Source organism: Zea mays, chromosome 7, assembly GCF_902167145.1.
Source record: "Zea mays cultivar B73 chromosome 7, Zm-B73-REFERENCE-NAM-5.0, whole genome shotgun sequence".
NCBI classification, from domain to species: Eukaryota; Viridiplantae; Streptophyta; class Magnoliopsida; order Poales; family Poaceae; genus Zea; species Zea mays.
The window spans coordinates 80,065,394-80,076,438 of NC_050102.1; the positions used below are offsets into that span (position 1 = coordinate 80,065,394).

An 11,045-nucleotide genomic window follows, 5' to 3' on the forward strand; every position below is an offset into this window, starting at 1 on the left:
CAGTCGACCGTTGCGCGCGAAGTAGCCGTTGCTCCGCTGGCACACCGGACAGTCCGCTGAATTATAGCGGAGCGCCCTTGGAAATTCCCGAAGGTAGTGAGTTTGGCTTCGAGTGCCCTGGTGCACCGGACAGTCCGGTGTGCCAGACTAGGGTGCCTTTCGGGTTGTCTTTTGCTCTCTTGTTTGAACCCTTTTCTCGGTCTTTTTATTGGCTTATTGTGAACCTTTGGCACCTGTAAAACTTATAGACTAGAGCAAACTAGTTAGTCCAATTATTTGTGTTGGGCAATTCAACCACCAAAATCAATTAGGAAATAGGTGTAAGCCTAATTCCCTTTCAAACTCGCCGGAGATACGCACCCGCCATCCGAAGCCGAGCCCCTGCTCTTCTCTACACGGCCGAACCCCCATCGAACTCTCCCCCGTCACACATGCAAGCTCAAGGTTGAAGATGGCCCAAATTAATTTGTGTATTTTCGAAATTAATTTTTGATTTGGTTTATGAATTGTATATTTATTGTGTTGTAATATGAGCATGTGTGATTCGGAATTCATACGTATGTGCTCTATGGAATTTTTGGTAGATATATGCGATAAGTAGTGCACTGTGATTATTCATGTTATTCGATGCGATGACTTTTAGAATGACGGATTAGAGAGAAGTGTGACGAAAATTAATAAACACATGTTGGTGATAAAAACACTAGATATGAAATTTTATAGTTAATTTTGGTCACAATGAACTTTGGAAATTATTTGGAGGATTATAATCATAGGTTCATTTTAATGGAATTAGTAAATGTTATAGAATTCATGGCCATATAAACATTATAGGATTTTAGATGATTTATATCCGATTATTTTTAATAATACAGTCTTTTAGAAAGAAAGGAGAAAATACCACTAGTCGTATGAAACTAGGTTTTACTAGCCAAAATAAACGTGTTCATGAGTATAGCACTTAAATTCTTAGAGTTAGTAAAATACTTGTTTATGTCCAAATAAACCTGCTTATGTTATAAAAACCCAATTGGTAATTTATGTTGAGTTTTAGAATATTAATGTTAGTAGATTCATTTTTAGTTATACTCAATAATTCAAGTTAGAAATAAAAAGAATAAAATATATTAGTCTATTTATTAGTGTTAAAGAAAATAATTAGCTTTTATTTTCATCAAGGATGTTAATATGTATTAATACTAGTTAAAATTATTATTATAGCACATACTCGTAAATTCACCATTTATGACTCGCATAATAGTCATAAATGAATTAATAAGTATTTACGCTTTAGGATGTATTTATGAGTGTGATGAGTGTGATGAATGTAATGGTGAATGATTACCCCTGTACTGGTGTATGTTTATTTATTTGGCGTACGTATTCTTTTGTATGTGCGATACACAAATCGATGCTAGAAATGGACTATGAGTTAGATGAGCCTAACACGTTCGAGGACGACCCACAGGACACGTTCGAGCAAGGCAAGTGGATTCTCACTACACAACGGTTCACTTACAGCGACCTACGGTTGGTTGCTAAAACGGCCTTCAGCGACCTACGGTAGGTCGCTAAAAACTTTTAGCGACCCATAAGGATGGTCGCTGTAAGTGTCGTCGCTAAAGGCTTTAGCGAACGACATCTTTTTAGTGACCGACCGTCCGTTGCTAATATTGTATATTTAGCGACCAACCGTGGGTTGCTGTACTATAGATTTAGCAACCAACCGTAAGTCGCCATACTATACATTTAGCAACCAACAGAAAGTCGCCCTTTTTACAGTTGTTATTAATAATAATAATATACATTTAATTAAGCACCACAAATCATATATTTTTATACACAAATCATAAAGACATACACAGTTAATCAGTATACCACAGTCATAGATCTATCACATAAACACAAAAGCACCACAATTATATATTCACAAAAGCATCACAATCATAATATCATTCACAACTAGATCACTAATGTTTCATATCACTCCAACTATTGTTCAAAAGCCCACAACTATATCACTCTAGCTTCTCCAGAGCTGATCAGTCACAAAAGCACCAAAGCTACACTAATGCTTCAAGCAGTTAAAAAGGCTTCAGACAACCACTCCAGCTTCTTGTATCCTCCTGTTTTAAGGTACAAGCTTTCTTTGTCCAGAACACCCTAGAAAAAAGTACATCAAATTGGTATATTGTTGCTGCATTTGCGAATAAAAATACAGTTTTGATGCCTTATCTACCTCCACTAGATGGTGTTGCAGCCTTATGCACCAACTTCAGCTGGTGCAATCAAGGTTAATCATTATTAAGTTGCTGGCTTATATAAATCTAAACATAAACAAGATAAGATATAAATAGAAATATACATATGAACTAATAACAACTGGAAGGAACTTGAATGACTTCTTCATGACAACAAGCTAGCGTACTTCCAAGGCACCCTGAGCGCTGAACACTTGGACCACAAAACAAGAGTCTCATATTAATTATAGTATGAACTATGAGCAAAGTAAATTTCTAACAGCTATAGAAAAAATGAAAGATAAACTGGGCCAATATCCATCTAATAAGCCAATCAATATCACTCCGATCACTTAGATATGATGAGTGCATGATCTATATCTTGCACAATACTTTTAGACGGTCCCTCTCTGTATTAGCAAATGAACAAGTTTAGCAAGTACAAAATGAAATCAAAGGTAAAATGCCAAGCATACGCATACATGCTTACCTCTTTGACATGAGCCTCCTTCTCAACTTCAACATAAATATAATTTTTAGATGATCCAATGCCACAACTGACTTTATCTGAAGGTCAAGAAAGAATTGTACCTTTTGTCTTCACTAGTCAAGAAAGAATCCCAGTATTCAGAAGCATTTTGGCCTCTCTTTGTCAATCACACAAAGTGCAGAGGATTCAAGTTAAGCTTGTGGCTTACATAGAGAAGGAAATGACAAAGCAATGAATCAATCTTCTTTTTATAAGGGAAATTCAGTACACCCCTACTGTGGTATATTATAAATAATTAAATATAGAATTGGATAGCAACCATACAAAGTGCAGAGGAAAAACTATAGAGATATAAACAGCAGGGTGCCAAAGAAGAGAAAGAAAAAGGTGAAAACTATGCAACATAGCCAATATATGAAATAAAAGTAAATTATAGGAAGTCCTGTGTAGTTAAAGATCAACTTCAACGAGCTGGGTCAATACACTAGGCAGCAAGTCATATAAACAGACCTAGTCAAGTTTTTTAAGGAAGAGATGACAGTTGTCATAACTCTTGTTAGTACTATACCTACCACAGATTATTAAATTCTGACAGAAAATTGACAACAGATTTATTTGGAATACCTAGCTTCAAATGCATCAGATTAATCAATTTGAATGGTATACCAAAAAACACAATTAAGCACATCATATGTAACAGAATTACCCCAGTCCCGTCTCTTGTTGCATAGTCATTTCCTAAAACTGTCAGAGCTGGCCTCCTACCAACCGCAACTTGCTGAACATAGGGCGTAAGATTGTTGGGAATTCCTCGTGGGTCCTCGCCAAGATATCCACTAGGATGAGCACCAACTGGATTGAAGTACCTAAGTAAAATGATCTTCCATTCAGGACCTGAACGGTAGATATCCCGGCAAATATCCTCAACAACGAGCTGCAACCATTTGAAACTTTTCAGTCAACTTAGAGAGCTAACAATCTTCAGCAGGTTTTCACATTGAAAAAGAGGCAGCAGACCTTTGTTTTGCCATATGGATTGTTTGGAGTAAGAGGAAAATTTTCTGTGCAGGTTGAGTTTTTGGGTATTCCCGGTGTGCAGGGTGATTTTCTGCCACAATGAGAATATGAGATGCTCTAGTTCCAAATATATTGAAGTCCAGTTCAAAGAAAGTTTAATTCATCCGTACAGTTAGCAAACTACTAAGAGAACTAATGCATACTTATTGATAATACTAAACACGTAACAAAACACCAGCAAGAACCAAAACAAGTGTGAGACATTGTTAGCAATGCAATTCGTGATTACAACCAAGGACACTAGCACTGCAACTGCAGTTCAGCACTTCAGCCTGCTATTCTCTATGCATTAAACAAGAACATCACAAATGCAATCGCACCATTTTTCCGCCTTATGCGCTTAAATTTCAGTGGCATGTGGCATAGCGGAGTAATGTGACTACAAGATCCTACAGAAAACTAATCTTTTTCACGCATTCCCAACTGAACTCTAAACTATAGGGCACTAGGCCACTAATGAATTGAAGTGTAGAACAAGCACTTAAGAATATTGCAAAGTCCAGAACAAAACATGATTAGTACTCTTATTTCCCATTCCACTCAAACCATCAAACCAAAAGACATTACTAATCAAACATATCTGGAGCTGTACGAGCGCAGGTTGAGCCCCGGGGTGGGGCGGGCCGCGGCGGCGCCGCTCTTGGTGCTCCCGGTCCGCTGCACGGACAGCGGCGCCGGGCGCGTCCATGCGCTCACGCTCCTGGCGCGCTGCACCCTGGACGTCGGCGGCCGCGGCTGGGGCCTCGCGTATGAGGCGTTGTAGCTCCGGACGTCCACCGCCGCCCCGCCGCCGAACGTGCTGCCCCTCTCCGCGCACGTCACCGACCTCTCCCGGAACCAATGAGGACCGAGCGCAGGGGCACGACAGGGCTGAGGGCGAGCTCGGCGAGCACCAAGGGTGAGGTGGCGGTGGCACCCGCCACGGCTGAGGGAGGGGGCGGCCATGGGAGAAGTGACGGCGGCTGCACGCGTGAAATAGGGTTTCGTTTGTTTGTTTAGTAGGCCTTTAGATGGGCTTTGGTGAGTAAATAAGAAACACAAAAATCACGTACCCCTATAGCGACCCACCATCAGTCACACACTTACCTCTATAGCGATCGACCATAAGTCGTTAAATTTCTAGACTTTTAGCGACCCACAGACCGTCGCTATAAACGCATTTAGCGACCAACCGTCGGTCTATAACTTTTAGCGACCAACCGTCGGTCCCAAATAAGGGTCGCTAAAGATCAACCGTCGTGTAGTGTCTCCCTCTACATATTCTATTTGTACCCAATTAATGCATATAATAATGTTTACTTTTTGGATATACTGCATAATTTGATGGGATTTACCTAATTAAGGATTTCCTAGATTTACCAACTGTATTCCTTGATTTCCCTGGGAAAATACTATGCTTTGCAAATTGATGCTACCACTCAACTTAATAATTGTTATGTCACTCCTGTTTATGATATTAATGTTCCGTAAATGAAATTGGTATTATGATTTTAACCCGATGGTTAAACAAGATTATTGCATATTAATCGGAACATGGAGTGACCACCCAGGAAAACAGTGCTACCATGAGGGTGGTATGGGACGTCCTTGGCTAAATAACTAGGGAAGTCTTATGTTGGGTGCCGGTCATGGTCGATCGAAACGGGGGCATCTGGCAAGCGCTTATAGTTCCAGCTCAGGCAGATTGGATACGGGCATAGTTCCCAAAGCTTTACCCTGCAGTCTGGACTATAAGTTGGTTATGTTAGATGTCTATGCAGTTTGACCATTTCCAGCATTTGCACATTGAGGACTCTAGGGAAAAGCCTCATAGTGAGACCTTAGCCATTAACCTCGGAAGTGAATACGGGTCTGATCAACCTAGGCTAGAAGGGAATCACGACTCATGGGTAAAGATGTGCCACCTCTGCAGAGTGTAAAGCTGATATGTCAGCCGTGCTCATAGTTAAGAGCAGCCTAGATTCCTCACATGATAATTGAACTTAAAGATGGACAATAAATCGAGATCCGATGATCTGCCAATGGTTTGCTTAGGTGTTTTCACTTAAGTGTTTTTGATATACTCTTATACCTTTGTTTAATGGGAATACTTGGGATACACACTTATTAGTAAAACATGTGTTGTTAATAAAATATTGACCAACTAAAATGCTTACTGCTCAACCTTAGCCTCACCTTGTTAAACTTGCATTAATTTTCCCCCACTTGCTAAGCCCCGACCATAAGTGAGCTCACCCTTGCTAATATTTTGATCAGAGGGTGATGCTGGAGACTTCGCTGATGACGATGATGAGTTTTAAGTCTAACGATGCACCGGTCATCTTCCTGTGGGAGATTACCCATATTTAATTCCGCCCTACTTTGATGTTGATACTTGTTAAAGATACAATGATTCAGATGATGTAATAAAGTACTCTACTCTCTTTGCGCCTTTATTGCATTATCTTTTGATATATTACACTTGTGATGTCAACATATGTATGGAAATGGATCTTGGCACACATATGGTATGCGCTCGGTTCTGCCCACCGGAACCGGGTGTGACAGAAGTGGCATCAAAGCTATGCTGACCCTAGGTCGTTAGACTAGTTAGAAATGGAAAGCTTAGTTTGTTCAAAACTTGCTAATGTCATTCTTATAAAATTATTTTATCAGCCTTACCTCTTTAAAATTCAACTGAGTTGACATTTCTCTTGTAGATGGTTCGTACTCTCCAAACCACCCGGGTTAACACCAGCTACGCCCCTCCACCACGGCAAATCCCTGTCTACCCAGTGGTAGTAGAGGAAGTTCTGGTGGACCTCCCTCGCATTCAAGTGGAGCATGGAGTCATCCTGGAAGACAGCTCCGAGGAACTTCTACCGATGCCCACCATGTTGGTAGTCTTTGGCCTTCGCAGGTAGGTCATCAACCTCGGCACCGCCTCCACCAGCCGTTCAAGCTCCTGCACCCGGAGGCGACGACCCAAACGACTTTGGGGACGACGATGATGAGGATGACGACGATGACGAGGACGAAGAGGAACAAGTCAATGAGGAGGCCAACTACGCCTAGCAGGACTACTTCATGAGGTTTGAGCCTGTCGTCGAGCATTACACATCAATGTTCAAGACGGAGCATTTCCCCAACCTGCTGCAAGATGTGCTGCACGTGTTGGGAACCTACGTCCGACCCTTGTACGAGACAAGGCGAGTGAGCGAGCCTCCCCGGGCTTGCTACTACATCACTCGCATCCACGACAGGGTGATGGATGCAGGGGATAGGGGATTCAGGACTCTGTATGCACATGAGTCCCTGACACCGCTATCCACCTACGCTGCTTCGGTCAGCGATGCTGCCAGACGGACTCTGTGGTCTCTCAGCCACACCTACTGGCAGCTGCTGCATGACACAAGGTTCAGGCATCTGCCTCTGCGTCTGAGTGGAGAAAGCCAGACCAGCATCATTCCAGGTGGAGCTGGTGAGGATCGCCTCAACACCCTAGCTAGTGTAGTGGCCGGTCTCAACACCGACCTAGACAGTGCCACCCTTGATTTCTCTAGGGTGCATTTGGAACTAGAGGATGCCCACGCCAGGATTGCAGCCCTGGTAGCCCTACTTCAAGGACGGGATCCGCCTGGAGCCCAGGTCCCCGCCATGGCATTGTCTCCTCCCCGTAAGGGGCTTCGCTATGGGGAGCCCGGATCCATCACTAGGCTACTTTGAATTTTTAAGTTATGATGTAATAAGTTAGTTCTCGCGTGATACGATGAATACTCTTTTAAAGTTATCTTTATAATAATAGCAACCATGTGATGGTGTTGGTTGATATGTTTGAGTTGGATTTTTGTTTGAGTGCAATGGTCTTATGGAATGATGGCCATAAGAGCATAAAAAACATAAACTTAAGTTATTCCCCTCTAGAATCTTTATTACTCCCCACTTCTCTAAGAATTTCACTCTCTGACCAATCAGATGGTGAACGCTCATTCAGGACCCAACAACAGGAACCAGCGTGGTCAACAGATACCACCACCACCACCAAACCCTAACATGGAACAGTTCATCACCACTCAGATGCAGCTTCTACAGGGAATCACTACATCTGTACAGCAGATTCAGCAAAACCAGCAGAATCAGCAACACCAGCAGTAGCAGCAGTATGCACCCTCGGCTAGAGATAAGCACCGGGATTTTATGAGCCATCACCCGCCAACTTTCTCTCATGCGGTTGATCCTTTGGATGCTGATGACTGGCTCAAGGTCATTGGAAAGAAGTTGGATATCACCCAATGCAATGATTGGGAAAAGGTCTTGTACGCCTCGGGAAGACTCGAGGGTTCCACGTCCGATTGGTGGGATGCCTTCATAGTGGCACACGCCAATGCAGATACAATAACCTGGCAGGAGTTCCAAGTGAACTTCCGTGCTCATCATATTCCCTCGGGGATTATGAAACTAAAGAAGAAGGAGTTCTTTTCCCTTACTCAAGGGAATATGACTGTCAGTGAGTACCGTGATCGCTTCACTCAGCTTTCACGCTACGCCCGAGAGGAAGTGGACACTGACGAGAAACGTCAAGAGCGTTTCTTGGAAGGACTGATTGGACCTCTGAATTATCAACTACAAAGTCATACTTCCCCAACTTCCAGACTCTACTGAACAAGGCAATTGGCCTTGAAAGCAAAAAAAGAGAACTGTCTGACCACAAAAGGAAGTTCCAAGGTCAATCCAGGAGGAACACCCACCCGAACAATGCTCAAGGTTCTCAGTTCCACTCTGGAAATCAGGGTGGAAATAATTATCAAGTGCAACACTCTGGACAACAAGGCCTGAGAAACAATCAAAGTCAAAACCAGCAGAGGAACAGCTCTCAGACCAACCAAAGGTTTGGTGGGAATTCACAGAATCGTAAAGGTGGCACCATGAACACGCAGGCCAGAAGCAACAACGCACCAGTCCAACCCAATGGTTGTTTCAAGTGCGGTGAGCTTGGCCATTATGCTAACAACTACCCAAGGCGCAACCAGCAGACACCTCAGAAGAGCAACAATCAGAGGAATGACCAGAACACCCCCGCTCGTGGTTCTACACAGAACAGGACTCCGCAGAACCAGAGTAGAGGGAGAGTCAATCACGTCACAGCTAAATCAGTGCCTAAGGATGCCGACGTAGTGTATGGTATGTTCTTTGTTAAGTCCATACCTGCATCAGTTTTATTTGACTCTGGAGCATAGCATTTGTCGAGGATGAAACTCTCCGGACGGGTGGCGGAATGCACCCGCCCTAAATCCTAAGATGAGGAGGGGCCTAAGCGTTTTGCCTGTCTGCTAAGTGACGAACGAACACAAGAACACACACGGTTTTAGAGTGGTTCGGGCCGCCGGAGCATAACACCCTACTCCACTGTGTGATGTATTGAGCTTGAGAGCTTGCAAGAACTTGTGAGCATCTAAGTGTGTCTGAGTCTTGTAACGTTGAGTGCCTCCCCTTTTATAGCTGAAGGGGGGCACGTACAAGGGTGCTGAGCCCCGACATGCGGGCCCTGGGACATAACGGATGTAATACTTGGAGCAACTAATACTGGTCGCCAATGCAATCTCCTTGCACCCTGATATCCGCAGCCTGCGTAGTATCGGCATGCAGTGGAAGCTTCACTGGCGACGTACGAGTGATAATGAGCATAGTGTATGCCGCAGCACGGGCGTACTGCCTGCCACTGAAACGGATGGGCACGCCGCCTGCAGGATGGCCTAGCCGCCGCCCGTCAGCAGAGTGGACAGGAAACATTAAATGCTGAGGCGGCACATCGCTTGTCAGTGGAGTAGACAGGGCGTATTTAATGCTGAGGCAGCACATCACCTGCTAGCTTGACAGGTGGCGTGCCTCCTCCGCAATAAATGCACGGCCCAGAGACCTTACGTCTGGCTCCGCCCACTGGCTTAGATCACGAGCAATAGGACACGTGGCAGCATCGGGTCTCTGCCTGAGCGGGGAGTGGGAGCGCTCGCGGTATGGTCCGGACACGTGTCAGCACCGGACCCCCGCCTGGCCTTGATTAAGGCCTAGGTATTCTTTGCCTTGGAATCTCGGGACCCTACTATGAGTAGCCCGGACCCCTTCTGAGGGGTCCGGGACCCATCCCAGGGGTCTGGTTTGTACCTATGGAGGTCTTGAACCTCGCCCGGAGGTCCGGGTTGTGCATCCAGGATCCGGCACTTTCCCGTGGGGGTCCGGACTCACTATCGCCGCCTTGGAGTATATCGTCTCTTCTGGCCATGTGGTGGCCCCGGAGTCACCCACATGGAGGGGCCGGGTGCTGTTCACCGCGCGAGCACCGTGTCTTCGTACTGTAGTAAGGGGTACCCCTGATTCAGGGTACCGATAGTGGCCCCCGGGCCCGCCTCAGGGGAGGATACGAGCCTGCAGGTGGGGCCAAAGCTTGATCATCGATTGGCGCACTGCTTCCGTGCGCTCACTGACATAATTATCGCCAGTCCGTCTTTGGTCACGCCAACTGTCACGCCTGTCCTCGCGGCTGACCGACCCGTTAGCTCCTCACTTGATGGCTTTGCTGGGCCATGCACGGGGTGCCTCGATACCGTTGCCTTGGTTTTGAAAATTCACCTTCTCTGTCCTCTGCGGTGGCCCTGAGGAGGCGCGGTACTGGCGCAAGCGGCGGTTCGACTTCTCTGCACCCAGGAATCGGCGCCCAAGGAGGGTGACTCGTGGGCTCGAGCCCCTGTGTCAAAGACTGGGATATTGCTTTCGGCGGAGGTGAAGAGGCACACTGCCGCAAGCGGTGGCGTGCTCCTCACGCGGCGGACTGGTCTGCTACTTTCAGCGGAGGTGAAGAGACGCACTACCGCAGGCGGTGGCGTGCTCCTCACGTGGCGGATCGCCTTCTCCGCACATGGAGGCCAACGCCCAAGGAGCATGACTCATGGGCCTGGGCCCCTGTGCTAGAGGCTAGCGCGCTGCTTTTGGTGGAGGTGAAGAGGCGCACTACCGCAGGCGGTGGCGTGCTCCTCACGCGGTGGTTCGCCTTCTCCGCACACGGAGGCTGACGCCCAAGGAGCATGACTCGTGGGCCTGGGCCCCCATGCCAGAGGCTGGCCCGCTGCTTTCGGCAGAGGTGAAGAGGCGCACTACCGCAGGCTGTGGCGTGCTCCTCACGCGGTGGTTCACCTTCTCCGCACATGGAGGCCGACGCCCAAGGAGTATAACTCGTGGGCCCGGGCCCCCGTGCTAGAGGCTGG

The 11,045-nt window shown here is 46.0% G+C and overlaps 1 pseudogene across 1 annotated transcript; it reads right to left on the reverse strand.

Moving 5' to 3' along the window:
* Positions 1 to 1,855: 1,855 nt before the first annotated feature.
* On the reverse strand, positions 1,856 to 2,730 carry LOC103632493 (uncharacterized; annotated as a pseudogene). The gene is made up of 3 exons (XR_555959.4): positions 2,384 to 2,730; positions 2,240 to 2,279; positions 1,856 to 2,163 (listed from the first exon to the last, which is right to left on the reverse strand). The product of XR_555959.4 is annotated as an uncharacterized protein (transcript).
* Between the last annotated feature and the right edge of the window lie 8,315 nt (positions 2,731 to 11,045).